The following is a 14,586-nucleotide window of genomic DNA, read 5'->3' on the forward strand; positions in this document are numbered from 1 at the left end:
CCCACAAAGGCAAGTTTCCCAAACCAGAATATCCCAAAGACTGTAAGGCCCAGAAACCACACCAGGTGCCAGCCTACTGGAAAGAAGGAAGAACGAGTTCTTGCTTCTCTTCTCTGACCTCACCACCCACCTGCTGTCATCCAGCGCCCTACTCTTTGGCTCTGAAATTCAGTCCACATATCCCCTTCTCCATCGGACACATTCTTACGCATTCTACAAGATCTGGCTCAAAAAGTCACTTCCTTCATGACATTTTCCCTGATACCATTAGCCAGACTTTTGTTTACTATTCTTTCAACTAATACTTATTGAGCACCTATTAAGTTCCAGACACACATTTTTAGCCCTGTGCTATCAACTGACAGCTATGTCTGGGCCTGACCCACCAGTTGGACTTGGATTAGTCTTTGCTGCACTTCTGGTAAAACAAAGGAAGAAATGAGTCAGCATTTAATCCTCACAGCTGAGTTTGCAGTAGGCCCCTTCATTAACCCAGTTTTACAACTGTGAAAACTGAGGCACGGGAATGTTAGATGACTCACCCAAGATAATACAGCTAGTAAGTAAATAGAGCCAGGAACCAACCATGGTGGCCTTGAACAGCTAGCTGGCAACCACACTAGCTATATTCACTTCTTGGTATGTAAAGGCTGTCACACTTAATCATTTATTTGTAGGTTTGGAGTTTATTTTGTTTTTGAGAAATGTTTTAAAAGAGGGAAATTCCTTTGTGCTTGTTTTCCTTGAAAGGGTATTTCTTCCATATGGAACATTGCCTACTATCTGTATTTAATAGTAAGAGATATTCACGCACTCTTTCAACAGATTAATGCAATGGAAGGATAAACTTTGGAACTAGACAAACTTGAGTTCAGATACTGGCCCTACCCCTTACCAGCTGTTTGACTCTGAGCAAGCAACTTGCCCACTCTGAGCAATTTCTGCATCTGTAAGAGGAAGATAATGATGGTGTCCTGTACAATGGCTGCTATGAGGGTTAAATGAACACATTGCAGGAACTCCTCAAATTTAGATTGCTTTGCAACCTGTACAAAGCTATGTGAATGCATATGATAATGATGTTGGGAGCAGGTGGTACAGAAAAGATAAATGCAAGACCATCAAACCTGCAAAGAAGTAATAACTAAGAATTAGGTAGGGCACAAAACAACAAAGAAGCAAAAGGACATTCATAAAGTATCTTTATGTTAAGAAATCTGACTTTGTTTTTTGTTTGTTTTTAAAGTCTAGTTATTTATTTATTTATTTATTTTTTTAAAAATATATTTTATTGATTTTTTACAGAGAGGAAGAGAGAGGGATAGAGAGTTAGAAACATCGATGAGAGAGAAACATCGATCAGCTGCCTCTTGCACACCTCCTACTGGGGATGTGCCCGCAACCAAGGTACATGCCCTTGGCCGGAATCGAACCCGGGACCCCTCAGTCCGCAGGCAGATGCTCTATCCACTGAGCCAAACCGGTCAGGGCTAGTTATTTATTTTTTAATATGTCTTTATTGATTTTAGAGAGAGGAAGGGAGAGGGGTAGAGAGAAAAACTGATGAGAGAGAAACATGGATTGCTGCCTCTTGCATGCCCCTTACCGGGCATCAAGCCAGCAACCCAGGCATGTATCCTGACAGGGAATGGAACCAGTGACCTCTTGGTTCATAGGTTGATGCTCAACCACTGAGCCACCCCAGCTGGGCCTGATTTTTATTTTTAAGTGCTTGATACATCTGCAAGAAGAAAACATCATAAATCACAAGTACAGCTATCAGAATTGCACAGTAAATACTACAAAATACAGATATGTAAACAAAATAAAATTTCCAGATGTACTAGATAAATTGAAAGTGAGGATCAATTTTATACAGAAGCTTATTTACCAACAATTAATTTTATAAACACCATGATAATGATGGTAGTAATAGCTACTATTCCTTCTGTATGTTTATATCAGGCTTTTTGCACATATCGTATTTAATCCCTACAATAGCCTCATAAAATAGGAATAATCACTCCTTTTCCATTGGCAAAGAAAGAGAAGCTTCAGGAGGTGATATGACTTTCCCAAGATAGTGCAGACCAAAGGAGGTGGGGTAGAAATACAAATCCAAAGTTCATTCAGAAAGGGCAAGCAATTTTGCTTCCCAGATTTTGCCAACCTCATGAACATTTCTCCTTCTAAGCAACACCATTTGCCTCCGAATGTAACTACCTTATCCAGTTACAATTCATCCTTCTGGTCAGCACCGACTTCTTTATTTTTACCAGAAATGTTCTTTCAGCATCAACTTCCTCCATCTGCCTGTCATTTCCTGGTTCTTCAGCAAAATACTCTTCATTTCCCTCTTCTTCAATTCCCCAGATGTCATCTTCCCTTTCCTTCTCCTTTCCTTTTTCTTCTCAGCTTCTTCCCGTTTTCTTTTTTTCCATTTCTTCAAACAGTTCTCTCCATTGCTTCTCTATATCCTATTTAGACTGTGGAATTTCAAAATAATTTACAGATGGTATAAACAAAGTTAACCCACTTTAGAAATGTCTGACATCTTCCCACACTCTTAAAGATATCTGGGATGATGTTTATTTACATACAAATTTTCAGTATGTGTGGGGAGGAAAGAAGTGTGTGTGTGTGTGTGTGTGTGTGTGTGTGTGTGTAATTTGTTCAAAAATAAAATTGGTTCAGATTCAACAAACATTTACTGAATGCTTATAGCATTGCTAAACTCAGTGCATAACAAGCTATACACATTATTTCTATTCTTCACAGCAATGTATGAAGTGTTACTAGTCTCACTTTCTAGAAGAGGAATCTGAGGTCCAGACTCATTAGATAATTTGCCTAAGCTATATAGCTAGTGAGTAGCAGAACTAGAATTAGAAACCAGGGTTGAGTTCTGGCTCTGAGTCTGGCTCCAAGTCTGGCTCCCTTTTTGCTATATGACAGTAACACAATCTTGAAGGAACTCTTTGAATTTGCTTTTGAACTGTGACCAATAAAACACTGCATTAAGCCCTAGCTAGTCTGGCTCAGTGGATAGAGTATTGGCCTGAGGACTGAAAGGTCCAGAGTTCAATTCTGGTCAAGGGCACATGCCCAGGTTGCTGGCTCAATCCCCAGTAGGAGGTGTGCAGGAGGCAGCTGATCAATGATTCTCTCATCACTGATCTTTCTATCTCTCTCTCCCTCTCCATTCCTCTCTGAAATCAATAAAAAAAATTTAACAAACCAAAAACAAAAACCACTGCATTAAGCCAGAAATGGGACTCCTTCTGACTGCTCTAATGTGTTCATCCAGGCCCTAGAATTTGATCCCTAGAACAATCTTCATAGATTTTTCTATTCAGAAGGGCCTTAAAGAAAGGACACACAGTACAAATTCCTTTAGGGCTTTAATCCTCACTTGGATCATCTGGGTCAAGAGGTCTTTTACCCAGTCTTGGGGGACAAAGCTAGATTGAGAACCTATATGCCCAATAGGCTGGAGCCTGCTAGAATCCTGCTGGGAGCGAAAGGTTGACATCTTGTTGTGTTTCCCACATTATTAGGGGGCAAATCTCTCTTTCAATCAGGCCTTCGTTTTCTTCTGCCTGGAAAGCACTGATTACTATTAATGTCTCGATTTCTTCACTTCCCTCTCACTGCTCTACTCATGGATCTGTTTATACTCTCCATTCTTTACCCAAACTGGTCTAGTCGAAGGTAAACAACTCCACCAATTCCTCAACTCCACCTGGAGCTACACAGTCCACTGCACCTATCTCCTTTTTTTCCTTTCCAAACTATAAGATAAATTTTATTTAGAAAGTTCCAGAGATAGAAGAAATGAGCTCAGGAAACAAATTACAGAGGCAAAAGAAGGGCCCTTGGAGTTGAGGAGAGAAAGGCTAAAGGTAACATGCCTGGGGTTGTGGGGAGAGGAGGGAGGATGGGAAAGGCACAGGAGTACTTCCCAAAGGGAGAGCACCAGAACTATCTCCTTTACATTAGACCTCAACCGACTCATGTCCTTACTTCCCTCCTTTCTTTACTTTTGTGCAATTAATCTCTTGCAAGCATCCTCAATTTCCTTGCTCTTCCCTCCCTTAAGTGGGCAAACCCTTGATTCCAGTTAAATCCAACTCTCCATCCCTGCATCTAAGCAGAGAAAGCGGCCAGGGAAAACAATAAAATCAAACTGATTGTTCTCATTTTGAATTCATTATGACTAAACTGAAGTGAGCCCTTAAGTGCTAGTTGGTGGGCCTACTGTATTTCTGTGGTCGATTTGCTCTCCTCCCTAAATAACTATTTCTCACCTTTTTCTTCTCCTCAAACCTCCAAAACATCTTTCTCAATCTCATGCTAAGTTACTGGCCTTACTTCCTATTTCACAATCATCAGAAACTTTCCACTTACTCAGTGGCAGCCATGGAGGTATGCCACTTGGATTTTTCTTAAAGAAGAACTTGTCAGTTGGTTGTGAGGAATGGAGTGAGCTGACAGCCTGTAGCTGCAGCACCTGAGGATCCACTGAAGCATTTGAACCCAGGGCATGATTTTCCAAAGCGCCCCCAGCCAGTGACGGAGTATGGCTGCCTGGCCATTCCCAAAATGGTACTCTTCTGTGGTCAGTCTTCCCACTGGAGCCCTGTGAGCTGGTGAGACTTTCTCAGAGCTGCATTGCACTTGGCAGCAATCCCTACCCAATCCTCCATCTTTCACAGAGGTCAGACTTTTCTGCCTGTTCCTTTATCCTCTGCCCTTCATCTTTCCCAGGCATTATGCCCAATAAGTCTCCTTATTTCTAACTCCATCGTGGTGTCTGCTTCCCAGAGAAGCCAACTGACACATACTCCCACCACCACATATACCCACCTATTTGTATCTATTCTCATATAGTCATTCTTACTTTTAAAAATTGATTTTAAAGAGGGAGGAAAGGAAAAAGAGCAACAGAGAAACATCAATGTAAAAGAGATACATTGATCAGTTGCCTTCCATAAGGGCCCTGACAGGTGATGTAACCCACAATGTTGGTATGTGCCCTGACTGGGAATCAAACCCATGACCCTCTGGGTGCACAGGTTGACATTCCAACCAACTGAGTAACACTGGCCAGGAATATAGTCATTTTTCACTCCTGTGATTATGAATAAAATGCCTGTATTCCTATGGAAAGTTAAACCATCTTCTTTGGCAATAGATCTCACCTACTCTCCTATTCTCAAGAACATTGGTCCAGAAATTCTTCTGTTTCTCTCCTATATTGTTTCTCTCTTTGTATTTATTTCTTTTAATATATTTTTATTGATTTCAGAGAGGAAGAGAGAGGGAGAGAGAGATAGAAACATTAATGATGAGAGAATCATTGATTGGCAGCCTCCTGCATACCCCACATTGGGGATCGAGCCCGCCGCCCAGGCATGTGCCCTGACTGGGAATTGAATCTTGGTCTCCTGGTTTACAGGTTGACGCTCAACCACTGAGCCACGCCAGCCGGGCATTGGAACAACAGTTTCTTGAACAAGCAAGTTATGCTCCTACTTCCCCAGGCCTTTGTTTGCATTTCAAATGAGGAGTCAGAATTAGTTTGGTGCCTGTGCTTCAGTGACTTTGCATTTGCTGTTCTCACTACCCAGCAGGCTTTTCTTCTCCAGGGATCTGCATGGCTTGCTCCTTACTTCAAGTCTCTTAAATGTTACTCAATGAAGTCTGCCCTGACCACCTCTATATTCTAGTAAAAGAACAAAACCCTTGTTATCAGAGTCCATTCTATTGCTTTGTTGTTCTTCATCATTTATCTCACCATCTCACTAATATGCATTTACTTCTTTATATGTTTTTTGTTAGTCTCCCTTAACTGAAGGTAAGCCCCATGAAGGCAGAAACGTCTCTGTTTTATTTCACTGATATATCCCCAGCAACAACGGAAGTGCTGTGAACAGGTAACTCAACAAGTATTTTTCAAGTGAATGTATGGTTTAATAATAATAGATACCACATGTTGAGCACTTACTATATGTCAGGAACTTATAAGATAGTTGCTACCATCGTTCCCAATTTAAAGATGAGGAAACCAAAGGCCAGAGAGGTTAAACAATTTTCCAGTGTCATACAGCTAGCAAGTGATGGAGCCTGGATTTGAACCTAAGCAATCTAGCTCTAAAACTCATTCTCTTAACTAGTGTATAATATTGCCTCAAGAAAACAGTATCAGATGATAACCCCAAAGTAAAAGCAAAACAAAACCAGGCTAAAAAGTGTACAAAAGTCTAATACATTTTTCCATGGTGACTACTTCAAGGCTTCTTTGGAAGTATTAAGTATCAAAGTTCTCTCACAAATTTGTTTGGTGCCTGTGCTTAATTGGCACTCTAAGCATGAGCTTAGTCTGCCTATTGTGTAATCCAGCACTGGCCACAAACTTGCTTGAGTGGACCTTCCTGCAGAACCAGGAAGTCTAGATGGAGGTGTCACCATCATGAAACCACTGTCCCAAATATCACTCCACCCCCAAAAAATAGTTCTAGGAGAGCAGGGATGCTGGTAAGTAGCACAAGCACCTTCCTTCTTTCTCTGAGTCACCCATCAGAAATGGGTTCAGTGGCTCCCTTCTAGACCACCACACTGCGAGCAGGAGAGTGAATGCTAACACAAGTTAAAGGCTGTGTGTGACCTTGGGGCGTTTAGATACGCTCTCTGAATCTCAGTTCCTACCTGTGAAAAATGGGAATAACATCTGTCTTGCTGGGTGGTTTTAAGGGCTAAGTGGGATAACTTTGGAAAGTACTCGCAGAGTTAAATACAAAGCTGTAGATGTCCAATGAATGTGGGTTCGTTCCCCCACCCTCAGGGCCATGTGACCAGCAAATAAGGCAATGACTGTGAGGCTGATTTTTTTCAAATGCAAATCCTAGCGTACAAATGAGGAGTCAGATATCTGGAATTCAGGGTGGGGGATATCTTACTTTTCTTATTCCCCAGGCCTTATTTCCAACCTCTTCAGCAAACTCTTCAGCATTTGTAAAAAGGAAATTATCAAAGATGCTGCCTGATTTCACCTGTTGAAATGAAAACAATGGGATTATTAGAACTAGGTCACCGGGTTTAAAAAATCACCTGAGGCCTTGCTAAAGGCAGATTCCCAGGCCATGGAAGCTTTTACTCAGTTCCTTTTATTTATTTATTTTAATTGTTTATTGTTTAAAGTATTACATATAGTGTTACATATGTCTCCTTTTCCCCCCATTGACCTCTCCCCAGCCACCCCCACCCTCACCCCCACACATGCCCTCACCCCCCCTAGTGTCTGTGTCCATTGATTATGCTTATATGCATGCATACAAATCCTTTGGTTGATCTCTTAACCACCCCCCTTCCCTGCCTTCCCTCTGAAGTTTGACGAGTCTGTTCAATGCTTCTCTGTCTCTGGATCTATTTTTGTTCATCAGTTTATGTTGTTTATTATTTTCCACAAATGAGTGAGATCGTGTGATATTTATCTTTCTCTGACTGGCTTATTTTACTTAGCATAATGCTCTCCATGTCCATCCATGCTGTTGTGAATGGTAAGAGTTCTTTCTTTTTTACAGCAGCGTAGTATTCCATTGTGTAGCTGTACCAGAGTTTTTAATCAACTCATCTGCTGATGAGCACTTAGGCTGTTTCCAAATTTTAGCTATTATAAATTGTGCTGCTATGAACATAGTGGGGCATATATCCTTTCTGATTGGTGTTTCAGGTTTCTTAGGATCACTGGGTCAAATGGGAGTTCCATTTTTAACTTTTTGAGGAAACTCCATACTGTCTTCCACAGTGGCTGCACCAGTCTGCATTCCCACCAGCAGTGCACGAGGGTTCCTTTTTCTCCACATCCTCTCCAGCACTGTCGTTCGTCAATTTGTTGATGATGGCCATTCTCACAGGTGTGAGATGGTTTTTTACTCAATTCTTAAAGTGAAGTGAGGAAATACAAAGGTGATTAATAACATATAGGATTCAGATGCTGTACTACCTTTGCTGATCCACTCTAGAAAGACGTTAATTTACTGTTTCCTGAGGGTCTGTGCTCCCCAAGCCTCTGACCACTTTTCAGAGGGTTGGGAAAAATCTTTCATCACCCTGTCAGGCTCCAAATTGCTACCCAGTGGCTCTTGTCTCAGCTCAGATCGACAGCACCTACTTCTGATGCCACTTATAAATGCCCTTTTTAAGGTTCTCTCCTAATATAATCATAAAAACTAAAAGAACACAGGGAAAAGAAAAGGAGTGCTAGCAGAATTTAGATTCTCTACCACATTTTGCTATTTTCTTTAAATAACATATTTCGTATTTGCAATAAAAGGAAAAGGTGAGCCCTAACCCGTTTGGCTCAGTGGATAGAGCGTCGGCCTGCGGACTGAAGAGTCCCAGGTTCGATTCTGGTCAAGGGCATGTACCTTGGTTGCGGGCACATCCCCAGTAGGAGGTGTGCAGGAGGCAGCTGATTGATGTTTCTCTCTCATCGATGTTTCTAACTCCCTATCCCTCTCCCTTCCCCTCTGTAAAAAATCAATAAAATATATATTTTTTAAAAAAGGAAAAGGTGAATTCACATATATGATTTAATGATAAAGGAACAGAATAGAAAGAGCACAAGTCATGGAGTCATACAGACCAGCTCAACCACATACCAGCTGTGTGACTTTGGGCAAGTTACTCAACTCCTCTGAGCCTATTCTGTCATAAGAAAAGTATTGAAAAAATAATAACCCCCTTGCAGTATTGTCATGTGAGTTAGAAATAATATATGTAAAGCACGGTGTCTGACAGATAGTCAATAAATGGTAATAGCTATTATAAATTTTCAGTATCTGGATATGTTTCAAAAGGAGCAAAAGGAAGGTCATTGTGTTTGTGTTTTTTTGGTGTGTTTTTTGTTTTTGTTTTTGTTAGCATTATGTTACGTAAATCAGTAAGTTACTAGTAATTGTGTGGGAGCACGCATGTGATCAAGAGATAGTTTGCAGCATGAGTTATATATGTCCCTTCTCCAGGGTTTGAAAAGTTTTGTTTTGTTTTTAATTAAGAAAGACTTTTTTTTGGCTTACATCATCCCACCAACCCTGCCTCCAACAGAAAAATAAATGACAAAATAGCCACTTTGAATAGACATTGTTATTTTGCTCTGACCCATTAAAAAAAAATGGTTTCAATAATCCTTTGTTCAACTTTATGATATTTTTTTTTTTTATCTCTGGGATGTCTTTTCTTTTTTGAGTTATCAGCAGTCTTGGTTAGAGAACTGCTCGTTTGTTGGCTCTTCCATTTTCCCTGCTCCCACGAGAAATATTCCTAATCTCCCCTGTTCTCTTCAGTGTCCCCTTCCCTCCCTTCCCCTTACACAAAACTCATGGCTCTGCCTCCAACTGAGAATCAGGACTTGAGGGTCAGTCCTGCTTCCTAAAACTTGTAGGGGAGTGACCACTCTGTGCCTTCATGTTTTCATTTGGAAAATGGAAGAAAATACACCCTCCCTTCTTTCTTATACAGTTCTTAGAGGAAAAGAACATGTGAGAAAGAGCTTTGTTAAGACTGTAAAGCCTAAAATGTTCATTCACTGAAAGGTATCTGGTATCCTGTGCTATCCCACTTGGATCATAAAATGGAAAAGGCATAGGTTTGGGCACTTATTGCCTATGGGGTCTTCATAAGTCAAGTCACCTTTTTGAGCCTTTGGTTTCCTCGTCAATCAATGGAGATTGCAAGTCCTACCCTCCCAGCCTCACAGGGCTGTGACACAGACCATATGACTTAAGGGATGTCAACAAGCTTTGCATTATGACTAGGCTCTACTCATTGCATTTTATGTCACTAATCCTTCAAAACACAGGAGTCCCAAAGATAGGAGAAGGAATTTTCTGTGCTTGCTCCCATCTTTTCCCAGTCTCTGACTTCTAAGGAAAAAAAAAAGGCAATGATGCCAGATCAGAGCACAGGAAGGGTCAGGGTAGGCGAGAAAGTTAATCAGCTCAAGAGGCCAGGACAGACCATGCGGGCAACTGGGCTTACAGAGTATTTGAAGGCTGGAAACCCAGGTTGGGACAGGGCAGCTAAGGAAATTCCCACCCATTTCCATACAGAAAGTCACTAGGCCTTTCCAACAAGGTGCAGGGGCCCTGTGGTAAATTGGATGTGCCATGTTGACTGAGTGGATAGAGTAGAGTAGGACCTGTGACTGCCAGACCCAATTAGAACTTAGAAGAAAAGGATACCTGCAAGGATGATGTCACCCCTGTGCAGAACTGTAGCACCAAGTGGGGGGGGGAGGGCGGGAAGCGGGGGGACGAGGGGAGTGTTTAAATGTAGTGTTTCAGGCTCATCCCAGATCTGGGTCAGAATTCACATTTTAATAAAATCCCTGAGTGATTGGTATGTACTTTGAGAAACTTTCCTTCTTCATGATGTAAATTCTCAAATAGAAAGGTATGCCTGTTTGGAGAGTTTGGTAGAACTCAGAACAATTAATGCCAAATAAGTTTAAAATTGTGTAGAATGAACAAAGAAACAGTTTAAAATGTATACCTTAATGTTTGCAGTGAAAAAAAAAAACACACACAAAAAAACAAACATAACCCCAATGCATCTTATCTTAAGGAAACAATCAGATTAGGCATATTAATATGACCGCATATTTTTACAAGATGTAGAAAGTTCCTATTATTTATTAAGAAGGGATAACTGAAATGGAAACTTATGCAAAATGTACCCACCGTCTTCAGATAAAACGGAAAGGAAGGGATATAATGTGTCCCTTTCTCCCTTCCTTCCTTCCTTCTCTCCTGAATCCTACTGTGCACGTGGTAATTTATGTACACCATCTCCTTGCACTCATACCAGCTGTGTGACTTTGAACAAAGTCAGCCAAGAAACAAAGAAAGTAGAAATAAAGTGGAAAATGAATAAACCAAGAACGCTTCAAATAGGGGGTGTCTGTCCAAGAGACCCTCGGTAGTCTTGAACTATAGAAAGCACTGGTCAGAGACAGAAATTTGCCTGACCACAGGACCTTCCAGGATATACCCAAGAACAAGTGGCTGCAGTTTCTAGAGGCTCTATCACATAGTGGGTGTGGCCAATGAAGCAAGGACTGGCAGACCTTTGTTTGAATCCTGTCTCTACCGTGCACTAGCTGTGTGCTCTTAGGAACGTCACTTGACATTTCTGAGTCTCAATTCTCTCAAATGTAAAATGGGGTGATAATAAGGAATAACAATACTTACTGTACAGAATTGAGAGAATTAAAGGACTTGTATTTCTCTGATTGATTTATATCACTTAGCACAATACTCTCTAGGTCCATCCATGCTAACCCAAATGGAAAGATTTCATTCCTTCCAATTCCCATTTTTAAGCCCAGCATCTTCCAACTGCTTCATCCTTTCCAAAATCTAGCAGTGGGAACTAAGCCATGCCAATCATCGTTCTAAGGGAGGACCTTATATGTCTTCCTAGACTTTTGGATCAACTGCTCCTGTGTGCACTCCTGCAATTTACACTACTTTTCTAGGTCTATTTTTTAGTTTGTAAAATGGAGACAATTCTATTTAATTTACAGGGGTTTTGTAAGGATTAAATGAGATAGCATTTATTAAAATGCTTCTTCTTCCCTCTTGGCTGAGGACTAGCCCCACACTCACCCTGCACTTGTTGGTCTTGTTGATCTCATGGTATTTCCCTTGGTAATGGAAAGATGACCTATACTTTGTTGTTGCCAAAGCCACAAATGTCAGGGCCTGGAAAATGAACCACAGTGCATGATTTTACATCAATTTTAGGCAGTTTGACTGGTCTGAGGCCAACACAGACATAGGCTGTGTATTAATTAGGGTCATAGTAGGAAATAGCAAATTTAGGATTATTTGAAGATAATGTAATCAAGAACTATTTACAAAGGTGGGGGCAGGACACTGAGAAAACTTAAGGAATAGTGCTGTGCTCTAGGCTAGAAACAGTAGGACTATTCCTAAACCTAAGCCTGAAGGGACAGGGAAGGGGTTGCTACCAGAGCCCAGAAGAAAGAGTCCTGTAGAGAAGGCAGCCAAAAGAGGAGCTGTGGCTATCAGTTGTGACACAACTCTCTTCCCTCCCTCTGACCTCCTGCCAGGGCTCCCATTGTCCAACCCAACTGGAAGCCCCTTCTGTGCCAGGGACTTTGTCTTTTAATTTCTCACAAGTAGGTGTTACTATATCCACTTTTAGCTGAGAAAACTGGTGCCATGCATTATTACAATATTATTGACTTAAGCACCTTGCCCAAAGTCAAACAACTAATAAGTAGCATTGCTGAGGTTAAAACTCAAGTTTACCTAGAAATAGCCTGAGGCTCTTTCTGCTTTGTGAAAATTTTGGGAACTGTTGCTCAGTGGCTTTGAGCCTAGAGAACTTAACTTCACAAAGGTCCAAGAATAGGTTTTGTGTGTGTGTGTGTCCAATTTGTTTCTTTTTAATTTCTTTAAATGGAATTTATTGGGGATACATTAGTTAATAAAATTATATAGGTTTAAGGTGTGAAATTCTATAATACATCATCTGTATATTGTATTATACAGTTCACCACCCCAAGTCATGTCCTCTTTCCAAGAATAGGTTTAACCTAGTTTTTCTTTCTTTCTTTTTTAAACAGCAAATATGACATTTATTTATTATTATTATTTTAAAGAACAGTTGTTTTTAAAAATATTTTATTGATTTCAAAGAGGAAGGGAGAGGAAGAGAGAGAAACATCAATGATGTAAGAGAATCATTTATTGGCTGCCTCCTGCAGGTTCTCCACTGGGGATAAAGCCCACAACACAGGCATGTGCCCTGACCAGAATCCAACCATGATCTCCTGGTTCATAGGCTGATGCTCAACCACTGAGCCACACCAGCTGGGCAAGAACAGTTTATTGATTTTTAGAGAGAGAGAAAGGGAAAAGAGAGAAACATTGATGTGAGAGCATAACATTGATCAGCACACCCCCTACTAGGGATTGAGCCCACAACCCGGCATGTGCCCTCACCAGAATTGAATCGGCAATCCCTTGGCACATGGGACGATGCTCAACCAACTGAGCCACACCAGCCAGGGCCTGCACACACACACACACACACACACACACACACACACACACGAATGTGTCCTAGCCACACTGGTCTCACTGCTTTTCTGCTTGCCTTTGAATTTCATGCCTCTGAGCTTTTTCACACATTGTTTCCTCATTACATTTCCTTCATCTCCTTCTCTGCTTATTAAAATCTAACTCATTCTTCAAAGAACAATTAATGCCTCCTCCCCAAAGCCTCCAGTTGAACTGAGTCATGCCATCTTTTGTGATCTCATAGCGACTCACCACCTTTTTCAAAGTATGTCTTTCATTCCGCCTTCTGAAAAATTAGTCACATGCCCATGTCCCCATCAAACAGAAGGTGAAAGGGTGGAGTAGAAAAAGCACAGGCTTTAAAGCCAGACAGACTGGATTCAAATCCTGGCTTCCCACTACTCATCTTGGGCAAATCTCTTGCCTCTATTTCAGCCCAAACTTGTTGGGTTGTCTGAACATTGAATAAATAATATTCACATGGAAGAAAAGAAAATCACTTTTAAAAAATGCTTTCCAATTTCCCTACTACAATGACTATATATATATATATATATATATATATATATATATATTCCTTGTTAGATGTGTGGATTCTGAAGAAAAGAGAGATGAGTGAAGGCACATGTTTTAGACACCCAGTGCTATATTGTTCTATATATGAAATAGAAAGATAAGAAAGAAAGAATTGGGGGAAAGGAGATGCAGGCAGAAAAAGGGTAAAGTGCCTGAAGAGAAGGATTTGGGCAAGAGCTTGAAGGGAGATATCTGAAGCTTCAGGAGAAAAGAAAGAAATGTTTAGAGAGATTTTTAAGGAAATTTTGCTGTATGACATGTAGTGTAACCCTTTCTTCCAACTTTGTACAAAAATACTCAGTAAAATCCACATTTCTCATCAGTGCTTTGGGAGTTGGATTAGTTGTTGTTGTTTGTTGGTTTTTCAATGGCTATCACATGAAAACTGGATTCAAGCTTGGAGCTAAGTAAGAGCTGGATTGCCCCCACGGAGGCCTAGTGACATGTTGAGGTTACAGATGCAACGCTCTGGACGCATTCCACGTGTTTGGTAAAGGTGATCCCTGACCTCCTGCGCCTTTTTCTCACTTCAGAGCACAAAGGCTCGTTGTAATAGTTACATTTGAAAGTGTCTACACAGCTTATGACCCTTTTCTCCTTTTCTGAAACCTGTATCCTTGTTAATATCATGTGACTCTCCACCTCTTTGGACTATTTATGTTAACATTCAGGTTTAGAGTTGCTTTTTTCCGTTCTTTGAAGAGTCCTCCAACATAGAGGGGTGGAGCTATCACCTCAGAAATTTCCTATTTCGGGTCAACCTGAGCCCTTTTGACATCTGCAGCGGCTCTCATTAAGACCCCTGGGCTGACAGGGACTGCTGCTGTCAGAGGACTTACCAAACATGATGCACTACTCGGATTCCGAATGCATACCCTCGGTTCAGGGTGTCAGGACA

This window comes from Myotis yumanensis, unplaced genomic scaffold (assembly GCF_028538775.1).
Source record: "Myotis yumanensis isolate MYYU_CA2020_CCGP unplaced genomic scaffold, mMyoYum1.0.hap1 SCAF_2, whole genome shotgun sequence".
NCBI lineage: Eukaryota > Metazoa > Chordata > Mammalia > Chiroptera > Vespertilionidae > Myotis > Myotis yumanensis.